The 15220-nt window shown below is 37.1% G+C and overlaps 1 protein-coding gene across 1 annotated transcript in view; it reads right to left on the reverse strand.

Moving 5' to 3' along the window:
* LOC149166679 (glycoside hydrolase family 2 protein) overlaps positions 1 to 12440 on the reverse strand; it is a 471778-nt gene extending 459338 nt beyond the window's left edge. Inside the window, 1 exon segment of the mRNA XM_089432736.1 lies at positions 12126 to 12440. The gene's annotated coding sequence lies outside the window, so the exon portion shown is untranslated.
* Positions 12441 to 15220: the final 2780 nt, after the last annotated feature.

Here is a 15220-nt window from a genome sequence, read left to right on the forward strand (position 1 = left end):
AAGCCCTCCACAAAACCTTTGATAGGTCTACTTCCATATCGCTATCCAAAGAGCATATATCTCAAGTATCATACATGTTATTGTATGACGGTCATATCCTTGTCAAGAATTACTACCATCACAATTATAAGTATCACGGCTATATTGTCATACATCATTGTCACTAGGACATGCCATACATCATTGTCACTAGGACATGCCATATATATATCACTATCATAAAGGACACTGCCATATATATGTGTGTGTGTGTGTGTGTGTCATAGAGGATACTGCCATACATTACAGTCACAAGGACATGCCATACATCATTTTCATAAAGGACACTGCCATATATATCATTGTCATAAAGGATACTGCCATATGTCATTGTCATAAAGGATACCGCCATATAAGGACATTGTCATATATTTTTGTCATAAGAGTATTGCCATACATCATTGTCCTTCAAAAGGGACTATGTTAAGGGCTCTTCTAACCAGCCCTCCAAACTTTGCATGAACTGTCATACAAATCTGGGTTATGGACATCCATCAACACATACAAGACCTCACAACCATCAACACAAAAAGGAGCAAATTCATACCTTTAGGGACGTCCAACCTGCTGCCCTAAATCATCACTATTCTGAGCACAAATTTGAAGTATTCAGCCCTCTGATTTGGGGCCTCTGTAACAGCTACAGTTGAGCCCTAACTAGGGCTTCAAATAGGCCTCCAAACTTGGTTAAACTCTCACTCTTAACCGTTGGAAGTTTTGCACAGTCCTTAGAGAATTCTCGGCCTCACTCCAGCTGCATACCTGGTATTCCGACCCTCCAAAACAGGTGCTACAACCTTCCAAACAAAGTACCACAGGGGCTCGTCCCTACCTCCAAAGTCACAGAATATTTTGGCTTGCAAAATAGAGAATCCTTCCACAAACAAATGCACAGAATTATGCCCAGACTTGTATCTCCAAACTCGGCCAGATGTAAAGAGGAATACTCCTCCAAAACGTGCATAGAACTGCCCTCTTATCCTAGATGATTACAGTTACCACAAGCCTGCCATGCGAGCTGCCTCAAGAAATATATGCGAGTTTCCTCAGAGAATATATGTGAGCTCTTACTTGGCTTAAAGGAGGAGCGAATAAGGCGTTTATATAGTTATTCCTTAGGCCAAATGGATGTGTCTTTTCATGGAGCCAGCTTGAAATCTTTGATGGGCCGACTTCAACAATAATAATATAGTGTCAAGCCGACTTAAACAATTTCATTTCTCATTTATTTATTTGCCACATAATTACTTGAGCCGACATGTAAATTTGGAGGGAAAACATAAATTCAAATTTGCTCATAAGTGCCTTGATATTGAAGCCCAAATAAATTATGTCACATCAAGCAATAATGAGAGGAGTGCCACAATAACTTTTTGCCTTTATTCAATTTTGAATTCTCTTGGGGCAAAATGATTTCTCCTTGGGGTAAAAGGATTTCTCTTGGGGAAATTCATCCCGAAGCTACCCCAAATTCCAACACTAATTTCCATCAAGGACTACATGGTAGTTGTTACCCACCACCTATGGGTGACACCCATAGGAGAGATTTATCTCCTAGATTGTCTTCAACCGACGGCTAGCGACCCCCAGATATTTCGATGTTCCACCATCTCCGCCACCTGAGCCAGTCACTATGTACCCTCTCCCATCTATCATGATAGTATGTTTGAAGGTGGGCCTTCCAACCCCGAAGGTATGGCTTTCATTATGTAGCTGGGTATTTTTGCTTACTTATTATGGACACTTTTGGGCATGGATTAGTGGGGGGATTCAGCGGAAAGAACGGGCTTGGTCTGCACTCTTGACCCCTTGTCCAACTTGGTGGTTAACCTTGTATCCTCGTCCCATGGGATCTCCTCTATTGGCTACTAGCTTTAGGGGTGGCACTACATGGGAAAACCCAATTTTGGTTGCGTGGTCCCCAAGATCAGTGAAAGAATCCCAAAGACATGAAATGTGTGTATTTGATCCCATGTTCTTGTGGGACTCCCTACATTAGAGAAACTGGTCGTTCCATCAATCAAAGGATTCAGGGACATGCGGCTGACATAAAGCACTGTAGGACTCGCTCCTCAGCTCTAGCTAAGCATGCTAAGAACACTAAGCACCACATTAGTATTGAGGATTCCCAGGTCATTGCCAAGATTGATCACTTCCATCACCGTAAGTTTAGGGAGGCCATTGAGATTGAGAAAAGGTCTAAGATGCTAAATAGGGATGATGGTTGGAAGGTAAGTCATTGTTGGATCCCCTCTCTTTATTCCTAGGTTTTTTTTCGTTTTTTTTCCCTCCTTCTCTTGCTTACTTAGCCATATCCTTTTTTATCGTTAGTACCTTTTCTTAGTATTTCTTCCTTCCCTATTAATAATTATTTGGATAATAACAATAATTATTGTAATAACAAAAAAAAATGAATTTATTTTATTCACCTCTATATTAAATAAAAATAAATAAATTTATTTCCCTCTTTTATTATTTATTTTCCTTTTTCATTGACTCTTTTTTTGAATTAGTGTCTTTATTAAATATTCTAAGTTTTATTAATTTTACTATTATTATAATTTTTCTTTTCATAATTCCTCTCTATTTATTTATTATTCCTTGACTTTTAGTTAATTTATTTTATTACCTTCAATTTTTATTTATTGATTAAAATAAATAAATAAATAAAAATTTCCTAATTTCCTTTTTAATTTTAGTTTTAGTCTTTAATATTATTTCTTATTTTAGGGTTTTTTCATTATTTTTATTTTCTAGTTTTGACTTTATTATTTCTTTCTAACATTCATTTTGATTATAATATTTTTTTATTTTTTTACTATTGGCATCTCTACTATTTATTGGTTCTCTGGTTCAGCTATCCATCTACGTCCAAATGATGAACCATAAGTAAGTGGTTTGAAACGCATCGACGTTAAAATCGATATGTGATTTGGTCCGGAAATATTTGGTATAAGACAAAAATTAGCAGCATCACTATTGCAGCAAGTTGTAGTAGAAGCACCTTTCCAACAATGGAACCTGGACTTCATAGGAGAATTCAAGGAGAATCCAAGTAATTGCCATAAGTGGATTCTCACAACTACAAATTACTTTACCAAATGGGTAATCAGTAGAAGCCATGCCCACCAAAAAGGCAATCTATACAATAGTAATAGATTTCTTAGAAGATAAGATCATCATAAGATTCAGTGTATCTACAAAGATTACAACTAATAATGCCAAGGCTTTCAGTTCAACAAACTTGTCAACATTTTGTTTCAATTATGGTATTGTTCTATCGCACTCCTCTACTTACCATCCATAAGGTAACAAACTAGCCGACTCAAGCAACAAGAACCTCATGGACATCATCAAGAAGATAGTGAGCAATAACAAGAGAAGGTGGGATAATCAATTAAAGCATGCTCTATGGGTTGATTGGATCACGAAGAAAGATTCTATTAGGAAGAGCCCATTTAAGCTAGTATACAGGGTGGATGTCACCTTGCCTATACATTTGAAACTCCCAATACACTGATCCTTGCCGCAGTTTTCTACAACTTTAGGGGCTATACAAGATAGGATCAACCAATTGATTGAACTTGATGAAACAAGGAGGCATGCCTATGACCATCTTTTTCAAGATAGGAAAAGACAAAGAAAGAATTTGACAAAAAAGCTTGTCAATTAGACTTCCAAAAGGGTGACTTAGTTTTATTGTGGAACAAGAAAGGTGAGAACCTCAATAATCATGGCAAGTTTGAAAGCCTTTGGTTGGGGCCATATCAAATTGATGAACCTGCAAGAAACAATTATCTCTATCTTGACCATTTGGATGGTGAAAGGTTTCTTTTGCCTATAAGTGGGAAAATTCTCAAACTATATTATCTAGGCCATATTTGATGCTAACAAGGGAATCTTTATGACCATAGTTTCAAATTTTGCTTATGTTTTACCTTTTATTTCTTAGAATACAATAGAATAAATACGCTCTCTATTATGAGCATTAGATTAGTCTAGATGTTTTTCATTTTATTGTGTTTTCCTTTCTTTAGTATAGTTGTGTGCTTTCATTTCATTTCATTAACTATTATTTCTTTAGAATAGATACGCATTCCAGTTTTGATTTCTTTGTCTCTCAAGAAGGGACAAGACCTTCGGTCCTCCCTAGTATTTTAAACCCGTTGAGATTGTTTCAGGCATATAGGGGTGGAGATTCTAGGGTTGTCATGCACTCCCAGGTAGAGCATGTGCCCACAGTTGAAGCCAATTGTTACCTCCGAGGGAGGAACCCTAATGTCCATGACAACACCATTGTAAGTCCGAAGAGATGTGAGTCAAAAGCATTGCAGGCGATATGATGACTATGTATTATGGTATCCTAGGCCTACTATGGTCAGGCATGCCCGATCCTTTTAGTCTCCACCCTCAGCTCCTTTCATCTTGAAAAGGATTGAAGGCCTTAGGATGGATATACTTGGACTCGCGGTTTGCAAAAGCCATGGGTTTTGTAGGGATTACTGCACTATGTATGGCCTGTCCAACCAATGTCTTGAGCGCACCTATGTCTTTTCCACATGGTCATGTGTCATAGAGTCTATATGCATCGTCTTGGCCATGGTAGAGCATAATTTAGTTTCTCCACATTGCAGCCTCACAATTTGCAGCATTCCATATTTTAAGGGATTTCATGAATCGCAATGCACAAGATCCCTAAGATCAAAATTGAACATTAGTGTAAGAATGACCATTAAGAGGCATTTGTAAAGGTGAAATCAATTCCCAAAGAAGACATGAGCATGAGTAAAGGTTAATTTCAGCCAAAACGCATGAAATAGTACAAAGGTGGCAAGACCCTACATGAAGTCAAATCAAGGTCTAACTAGGAGTGTTGGCTTTTCCAAGCCAAACGCTGTCAAATGCTAACATTCCACTCCCAAAGCTCAATATTCCACTTATCATGTGAAAGACGAGGGATCAATAAAAAGTGTCATCCACCCTCATGTGAAAGTTGAGGGAGTCTAATCAACAATTAGCCTCCCAAACGAAATGTCAAAAAGGTATATTAGTCAAAGCACGTAGACAGTGGGCCATCAAGGAAGTTTCAATCCACCTAGTGAAAGCAAAGCCATGAGAGAAGGGTAGTTGTACCGTATTACAATGGGCCAAAATTCACCCCAAGTCGTACGTATGGTCAAAGCAAGCCAAGGCATCATCTAACCACACATGGGCCCTCTAAGCCAAGGCACTCCTAGTTGGATTTGGGGACTGGAACTGGTACATTATCTTACACTGGATTGGGTGTGATTGGTCATTTCAACTCCAATCTCATCTCTTAATCCAAATTACAAGGTCGATCCAGAGGGGCTTTTGATTGCAATCTGGCACTCGAAAGAGGTAAATTCTTGGGCCAGGGTAAGCCTCGCCGCACCAACCAATATTCAAAAATCCAAAATCTATTTCTATTTCTGTTTTGAATAAAAAATAAAAGGCACAAAGAATATTCTACTAGCTTATACTTCAAGTTTATATTTTTTTTTAAAGCTAAATTTATAGTTAGGTTTGCTTAAATCTTATCCATTTGGCCCAAGGAAGGTACGGCTCTCTTTTTTTGCATAAAAAAGTTGATCCAAAGTGATTTCAAGGGGCTGCTCAAGGGTTTTTCCAATCTGCCATACAGTTCACAGCAGCAACATGTGGGTGGTAAGTGAAACCCTCAATCAAGGGTTTGACCAAAAAGGTATGTCCTCTTGAGCCCTTGTCACTTCTTCACTTCCAGGTAACTAATTCATCATTGTTTGAAGTGATAAATACTTTCCAACTTGCTGGAAATTAAAAATCTGCATAAAAATAAAATCTAGGTTTTCACAGTTCACCCTCTCATTGAGTAAACAATTTCCTGATTTCAATATCTTTTGTTTTACTCATCTATTTTTCATGTAGGGTTGTTATTATTGTTATTTATTCACGTCCCTAGCATTACCATCCCTAGATCCAACATTTTAGAGTGTTTATAAGATTGTGCGTGGTCCCCCAAGGGGGTTTAGCTTCTTGTTTCTGCATTTTTCTGCATTTTTCATTTTGAAGGTATACAGCAGCAAACTATTTTATCAGTTACAACTATTTACCAACGTCTACAGCAAGGTATTCATCTCTCAATTGGTAAGGGCTTCTAACACTTAGCTTTGTGCTATTTCAAGAGTCATTTATTGTAGCTTAAGTGTTTTTTTCTTTGCTAGTCTGTGATCTTCTGAAATCAATTTCCCATTTCTAGATTTAGCAAGACATTGAAAATTGAAATAACTCCTAGACTCCATCACCAAAAGAGATATTATTAGGCACCGGTCTACTAACCTGTGTTGAAGGATATTTAGGACAGGGAAGTCTCCCTTGGCTTTGTAGTTGGCATAAAGAGTGGGGACTCATGCAGAGGTGACAATGAACACTTGTCCTATGTGGTACCACCTTAGCATCTTGTGCAGACCTAAACAAAACTACTATTTTGGGCCGCAATTGTACCAAGTGCCATTTTTTGTTAGGGCATCATATTCAGCAACCATAGCATCCTTCCATTCTAGAGAGCCTTTTGTTTGAGTGTATGTAGTAGAATTTGCATCAGCCTTTGAGACAAGAGCCAATGAAACAAGGCACTATCATTGTTTTACACTTTTTCCTTCACGAGGAAGGAGAATAATAGCATCCTTAAGAGTAGATATAGCCCACTTAGTCATTGGACATGACCTAGCCAGTGGAAAGGTGAAAGCAGAGCACTCCATAGTAACACAATTATGGGGTTACCCAACTGGTAAGAAACTTGATGGAGCAACCAAAGTAGACGAGACTTCAATGCAAGTAATACCAAACAAGTGATCAACATGGGCCTCATCATGGCTAGTTGACTGAGTGACTATAAGCACTCAAAAGAGGAAATCCATCATCAAGTCATAAAAGGGAAAGATCCATTAACACAACTGGAGATGAATCTTTTGCAATAAGCTTGAGTTAGAATCCTGGCAGACCATAGGAAATAACCTCATCAGAGACAACATCCCTTTGTTCAATCACCTTGTTGGTGGAAGGATCATATAGGTAATATGCCTTGGATTCTTCATCATAGCCCACCAAAGTGCAGTCATACTTGTAGATTGCAACTTGTTTCACTTTTCTTTGGGATTGTGGGCCCATGCACATGATCCAAAGATTTTGAAATGCAAAATTGAAGGTTTGTAACCATACCATTTGCCAAAAGGACTCAAACGATGAACATCTCAAGTAAGCATCCAATTGACAATATGACTTGCGCAAAAGACTGCTTCCCCCCATAACTTAAGCTCCATCTATTGAGAATGCAGCATGCAACCTCTAATGTGCTACTTCATCTCGCAAAGGGACCGGCTTCTGCCAAACAATGTCATGAGATGTGAGAAACAGATGAAAGTATCGCTGGACTGCATTTCCATGATCACTCCTGATAGATTTGAGCCTGTGATTGTTACGATTTTCCAAGGGGGGTTTAAATTCCTTGAGTGCCTCAAAGGCTTCACCTTTATATCAAATAGTGTATATCTAGAGAAAGCAAAAGAAATCATCAATGAAGGTGAGGAGAGTGAAGGAGTGGTTATAGGTCTGCAAATATCACTATGAACCAGCTCAAGAGGACGAAAGGCTTGCCCCGCTATTCCTTGGAAAATGACCCATGATGGTGTTCTCCCAACAGACATCCTTCACGAACACAACTGGGTGGTTCAATCTATGGAATGACATCTACCATCCTTGGATGGCTCATATGACACAAAGTCCTACAGTTGATATGACCTGTTACGCTCAAGAGTCAAAATGCATGACAGAAGGCCCTAAAGTTGGTATGACCTGCTATCCCTCAAAGTGCATGTGCATTTTGAGGCATCTATCCCAAAGTGACAACGATGTAAGCCAAGGATTGGCAGACCTCATAGATATCTCAGATCTGAAACATGGTGCCAATTCCTAAAGGCATATTTCTGGTATTTGGCACTGATGTATGAAGATATTTTCAGACTTGTATGATTGTATCCAAGAAAATTCTCCAGCAGGCTTATGTTTGAAGTTTGAACGCAAACAGTGATCACTGGAGTGTGAATCTACATTGGTTATGGATACTTAAACAGGCTTGATGCACTTAGCTTTCCAACAAAATCCATAGTTTTTTTGTTTATTTTTAGATATGGGCATTATTCACAGATGAAGCAGATATGAGATACAAAGGCCAGTGACAGGTTAGCAACAACCCCAAGAGATGGTGCAAGTCCAATTCAATTCATTTGAGAAGCCGCAATTATACAAGAATCAATTATAAGCAAGAGACTGTTTTGACCTCTTGCTTGGTCAGCCCTATCAACATGCCAAGCTACCTATGTGCATACTGCAACACCTATAGAAGTCAGAAGGGCAGAAAGATGTGTCAATTTAGGTCTACTCTTCTTATTATAGAATTTCAATAGCATAATTTGCTGACCATATTAAGCAAGTGGTTACATAACTGGACTAGATTGGGAAGCCTTAAATAATATGGGTCAAACCTTGATTCTCATAAGGATCCAACTGTCAACACCACTCAACACCATTCAATGTCCAAATGGATTTCTAGGAGAATCATCTTTCTTGACCAAGTCAACTTCTCAAACATTGGAACATGAACAGTTTCTAGTGTCCACCAAACACTTGAAACATTGAACTTATGCACAGAGGACATCCAACTTGGTTTATGGCCCATCATTAATGGAAGAAAAAAATGTTATCCATCTAGAAATTGATATGTCACTTAGCCATTAGATAAGTGCTATTATATGTTTTGGACCGAAGTCATAAGTATTTATCAATAGTTACTAACAGTTTTGAACATCAATCGATCTAGTTGGACATGTGGTTTGAGTCTCATATAAATAAATCTTTTTACAAGAAAATCTCCCTCAGGTAGATATATGCAAAAAAGCGTTTTAATTCTCATTTTAGGAGCCATTGTGTGGACTTGCATTCAATATTAATACTACCTTACATCCATGTAAAAGTAGGCTAGAGTTCTCTAAAACCTCTTCTACACTATAAGGCTAAGTTGCAGGAAACGCAGGGGTAGGGTCCGTTTCCGTACGGAAACGAAACGGAAACGCGTTTCCGCGTACCATACGGCCTAGAAACGCGTTTCCGGCCGTACGGGCACGTTTCCCGAAATGGAAACGTGCCCGTACGGCCGGAAACGCGTTTCCAGGCCGTACGGGCCCCGTTTCCTCCAAAAAATCACTTGTTTTTTAATTTATTTATTTTTTTCTAATTAGTTTGTAAATTTTTTTAGGGTTTCTAAGCTGTTCTAGAAACCATTTAATCTTAATCTTAATGTTAAAATGTTTAAGTAAATGTATCATTAATGCTTTATGATTGCACATATATATATTAATAATTTTTAAATGTTTTTAATATATATATATATATATATATATATATATATTATTATATATATTCGCGTTTCCCAGTTTCCAAAATTTGGGGAGGTCGCGTTTCGTTTCGCTTCCGCGTTTCGTTTCGCTTCCCCGTTTCCCCGTTTCGTGCAACTTAGCTATAAGGACAAGTAGTGCTTATCATTTGAAACTAAAACAAATTCCCCTTCTCACTTTGTTTGTACCAAACTAATTCATAGAAGGCTTCATAAGAGTTGAGAGGATGTCCATAGAAGCATAAACACGTTACCAAGTAAGAATATTGAGTAAAAGATATAACTTTATAAGGGTAGTTATAGATGAGGGTTGCTAGTGAGTCACCAACGCTTTCAAGGTGTGAATTTCGCTTTGGAAGCTGGATGAACTATTATTACATCAAGAGTGTGCTGAAATATACGTGGACAAATATGATTTTATTCACTACCAAAATATGGTGATGCATTAAGTTTTCAATCTAACTATGTTTTCTAAGTTTTAAGTCATTAAATGCCACAATAATCCTAGCATATTGTTGATTTATGGCTTTGGTTATGATTAAATAATATGTAACCATTTACAGCATGTCAAAGAGTTACATCATTAGATGGTACATGCTCAATCTGTATTTCAATACCCAGACTATAACTAAGATTTTCCTACAAACGGGAAAAATAAAATAACTAATCATACTCCTCAGGGCTTTCATAAAAACAGAACCAAATATATAACTTGAAAGGCAGATACATGCGTAACCCTGTAATTCCTCTCAACCATAGTTGTTGAACATACCTAAACCCCAAAGTCAATGGCGCCAAATATACAATGGTTTAGATAGCAATTAAGCTTCAAACTGGAAGCCCATGGATATATGGTTTATCAGCATTGACACACCAGGCGTGCATGCTCTAGGTATGCAATTTAAAGGTGTCCATGGAACAAACCATAACTTAGCCATGGCTATATACGGTTCGAAGGTATCTAGGGCCTTGACTTAGGTGTGCAAGTTGCAAGTTGTGACGTATTGTTTTTAACCATAACTTAGCCTGGCTATATATGGTTTGAAGGTATCTGGGTTTTTGAGTTAGGAATGTCAGCTGCAAGTTGCAACATCTTGTTTGAGTAAGGTATGTTTGCGTCAAAAGGGCTATAAACCCATGTAATGCTAAACAATGCAATAGATTGACAGTATGAGATTGTGTCAGTTTGTACTCTATGGAGTCTAGTAGAGAATTGCCATATTCATAAGCCCGAAGTGATCATATAAAGATGCATTTGCTTGCCTTTCCCTGCCTCTTGCCTACCGTGAAGGAGCAATCCTGGCTAAGGGCTAGTAGTGCTTTTGTTCCTGCTCATTTGTGCATGTCAATTAGGCGTTAATTGACGAGTGGGATTGATGCTAAGTTGATCTGCCCACTAGGATTCCATTTTCGCCGATCTGCTACACCCATGCGGCATGAGTTTCAAAGGGACAAGGCCAGATGCAAGGCCCCCACTTCAACAAAAAAACATACAGAAGCATTTGTAGATGCAATCTCCTACAAAAGGGATCCCAGCTATGTAATGAATTGGGCTTTTCCAAAGATGCAACCGTGTAGATGATCTCATTCACGGAAACCATCAAGGAAAACAACCAAAAATAGAAAGAAACAACCCAAAAAAAATGATCGATATGAGGTTTTGATCACACATCCTTGCATTGCTTGATTCATAATATTTAGGTCACTATTAAATTTATTCCATTCAAGTTGCGAACATCTTGTTTTTATTCATAACTCAGCCATGGCTATATATGGTTTGAAGGTATCTGGGGCCTTGAGTTAGGAGTGCAAGTTGCAAGTTGCGACATCTTGTTTGAGTAAGGTATGTTTGTGTCAAAAAGGCTATAAACCCATGTAACACTAAACAATGCAATAGATTGACAGTATGAGATTGTTTCAGTTTGTACTCTATGGAGTCTAGTAGAGAATTGCTTTATTCATAAGCCCGAAGTAATAATATAGAGGCATTGGCTTGCCTTTCCCTGCCTTGTGCAGTCCTGGCTGAGTTAATAGTGCTTTTGTTCCTACTCATTTGTGCAGGTCAATTAAGCATTAATTCACGAGCGGGATTGATGCAGAGTTAATCCGCCCACCAGGTTTCCAGTTTCGCTATGATCTGCTACACCCGTGTGGCATGAGTTTCAAAGGGACGATGCCAGATGCAAGGCCCCCACTTCAACAACAACAACAAAAACATATAGAAGCCTTTGTAGATGCAATCTCCTGCAAAGGGATTCCAGCTATGTAATGAATTGGGCTTTTCCAAAGATGCAACCCTGTAGATGATCTCATTCATGGCAACCATCAAGGAAAACAACCAAAATTAGAGAGAAAAGACCCAAAAAAATGATAGATATGAGGTTTTGATCACACATCCTGGCATTGTTTGGTTCATAGTATTTAGGTCACTCCTAAGTGTATTCCATTCAGCTAATAAGAGTGATTAATTTGCCTCCATATGTATAAATTAGCATTACAGACTGCACTGCAGATTGGAATAAATATATACTAGATGCAGAGCATTCAGTAGCAATGATAAACATCGAGATTTCAGTGTAACATAACCAGCTACGAGAACCTACTGAAATTACCAGAGCCATAAACTAATTCATCATACCTCTTAATGGACTGTAATTGGCATGAGCTACAGCTAAGAGAATGCAGCCATGGACTGACATGGAAGACTTGGAAAGGTTAGTGGGTTTGACCAATATTTATTGTCTAGGTATATCCAGGAAGTAGAATATTGCAAGCTGTCATGGCATCCAATTTATATTTTGGACTCACTCCCTGCCCACATGCCAGGGATCATTTCACGATGCATATCGCTGCCGGATTCACAGGTTCCGAGGCTCAAACGCATGCCTATGCAATATTAATCGTTCATTGTTAAAGGTCGAATAAAGATTCGTCAAAACGCACCTCTTTTCGGCATGTGCATAAATATAGTGGAAATTATGGGTGGTATCAAAAGATGCAGTTTAGGTCCACGAAATTATGGATGCTTTCATAGGATATCGTTTAGGTTTTTTTAACATGGGTGTAAAAATTTATTATTATTTAATTGTTATAGTTGAATTTGCCGATACTTTTATAATTTTAACGATTTCAAAAATGGTTTATTTTTTATATTTTAATTATTTTAAGTATTTTCAAAATTATAATTATTTTTTATATTTTTATGAATAGGGTTTTAAGTTTATTTTTCATAATTTTATGATATTTTATATATATTTTAATTATTTTAAGTATTTTCAAAATTATAATTATTTTTTATATTTTTATGAATATGGTTTTAAGTTTATTTTTCATAATTTTATGATATTTTATAGGTATAGTTTGTTTTATTGAGGAAATAGATTTTTCACATGAAATCTTCAAAAACATTTGAAGAAAGAATGTGATTTTTGAATCATTTTAAGAAAGAATGTGATTTTTGTTGTCTAAAATGCATTATCTAATGAAGAAATATATTTACTACCCTAAAAAACTTTTGGGCGCTCAAATTCTACAATTTAAACTTAAGTTTTTTTTTTTTTTGTAGGCTAGTGCGGGACCTTTACATTTTTCCAACTTACAACATCATACACCTGCCGCAGCAGGACTCGAACCTGGGTGGGGGGTGCTACAGCCATCCGCCCCTACCATTACACCGTGCACCTCATGTGCTTAAACTTAAGTTTTTAAAAATCTTTACGGATTTTAATTAAAATTAACCACAAAAATGTCAAGAAAAAAGATAATTTCTTCTATGCCTATTTTATATATTTTTATTATGTTTTAGTAAGGGGTAAACATTTTGTATTTATTGAAAAATAAAATTTTACTTTAATCAATTTCATTAAGTATTTTGTAATTTTTTTATGTATTTAAGTATTTTGTAATTGTTTTATAAATTTATTTATTTAAATTTGTTTGGATATTTTATATAAATTTAATTGTTATTAAATTTTAAAATAATTTATTTTAATTTTTTTCAAAATTAATGTAAATATTTTTGTTATATTAATTTGATTGTAAAATGTGGAAGCTTTATATCTATTGTTTTTTCTGTTAGGTAATGTGACTCCTAAGATGACTAGTATGCCTAACCTATGGCTTGAGTAGTCACGACCCATGGGCATCTAAGCCATCAAAATCACGAGGGAATTGCACTTGGCCTAGGCTACACCAACCCTTAGCATGGCTAGATTTTTGCCCAAGAAGTTTCGAACTGGTGACCTTTGCACCACAGAGTGCCTTAACAGAACACCTTGTCACCGTCTGCTCTACGCCCCGGGCATGGGAACTTTATAGTATCAAGGTTAAAATTTATCAAAAATATATTGTGTTTTATGAATAGACAGGGTTCCATGTAGATGGACCCATGTGTAATCCCTTAACATATTTGGCAAAGAAAATTTCCAAGTGGCCACTTCAAAACCAAAGGATTTTTTTAAGGTTGTATTTAACCTTGTTCTCTCAAAAGAGCATGTTTACACTATTCCCAAATTAGAAAAGGACACACTTGCTACCAAGTTAATTGAATGCATTTCAAATTGTTGGACATAATCTTTTAGGATTTTTGTCCTAAAATTGTAAATAAATAAATAAGGAGAATGTGAGGGGACCCTTAGACAATAAAACGAAGAGTCACCTCCTTGTATAAATTCATTTAGATATTAATAGAAATGCAAGTCAGGAGTTGCCTCTGACATGTTATCAGAGCTTGGTTCAACTCGTCAGAGCAACTCTTCTAGCTTGAGCATTTCCTCTTCTTGTCTACCTTTGATCGTTTCTCGAACCCTAACGCTCATGTTCCTCCCTCTCACACGGACTAGGCATTTCAATTGTTTTCCATTCTCCATTCCCAAAAACATCCTTAGACTCATTTGCTTTCCCCTCTATGATCTAGGTCACATTTTGTGCGAGTCATTTCTTAGTCTCTATATTCCCATGCATTCCTTCTACTTGGGCTTCAGCCTTGACATTTATATTTTGCAATCCCTTATGTTTTCTAAGGGAGTTGTTGCAATGTAAAATCGACTAAGTTGTAATGTTGTTCAATGGAGTTGTTGTAGTGGTGTATCGACGAAGATGGTGCACCATCTTCGTATTGTTCCATCTATCACTAAAAATGCAAGCTATCAATCCCCACACCTCTCGAATGCTAAGTGAGCACTCTTCTATATTATTTATGTCCATGTATATAGGTTTGTGTGGATTTTGTTATGGGAGGGCCTCCTTCAGCTATTCTTGAGTTCATGAGCAAAGGTTATTACTCAATTGCAGCTCCTGAATAAGCGAAAGCCATAGAATTATGAGAAGGTTTATGTGTTGCCTAATCATCTAGATGAGAAGGTGGCATTGCATTTGTCTAAGTTGAGTTCCAAGCTAGTTAAGCTTACTCATGACCAGGAAAAGTACATCGTTGAAGGGCCTTACAAGCCTTCTCTCTAATGATACTAAAGAGAAGTGACATTTTGGGTGACTTATTGGGTGAGCAGCAAGGCTCTTAGACGACGTCTAATATAATAAAGAAGTTGTTATGTTGTATTGCTTCAGAAATTGAATTGTTGAAGTTGCTTTATTGTATTCAAGGGTCGAGTAGTTTGAGTTCCTATTGTCCATTCAAATATTGCTTTCATTGGTGTGGTTTTCACATGGTTCTTATTGTAAGAATTAACTTAGCTTGTTCCTCCATATTTATAACCTAGCATACACGCTTTATCT

Source organism: Pinus tabuliformis, chromosome 5_1 (assembly GCF_031772625.1).
Source record: "Pinus tabuliformis cultivar Carrire ecotype Pingquan chromosome 5_1, CPIR1, whole genome shotgun sequence".
NCBI lineage: Eukaryota > Viridiplantae > Streptophyta > Pinopsida > Pinales > Pinaceae > Pinus > Pinus tabuliformis.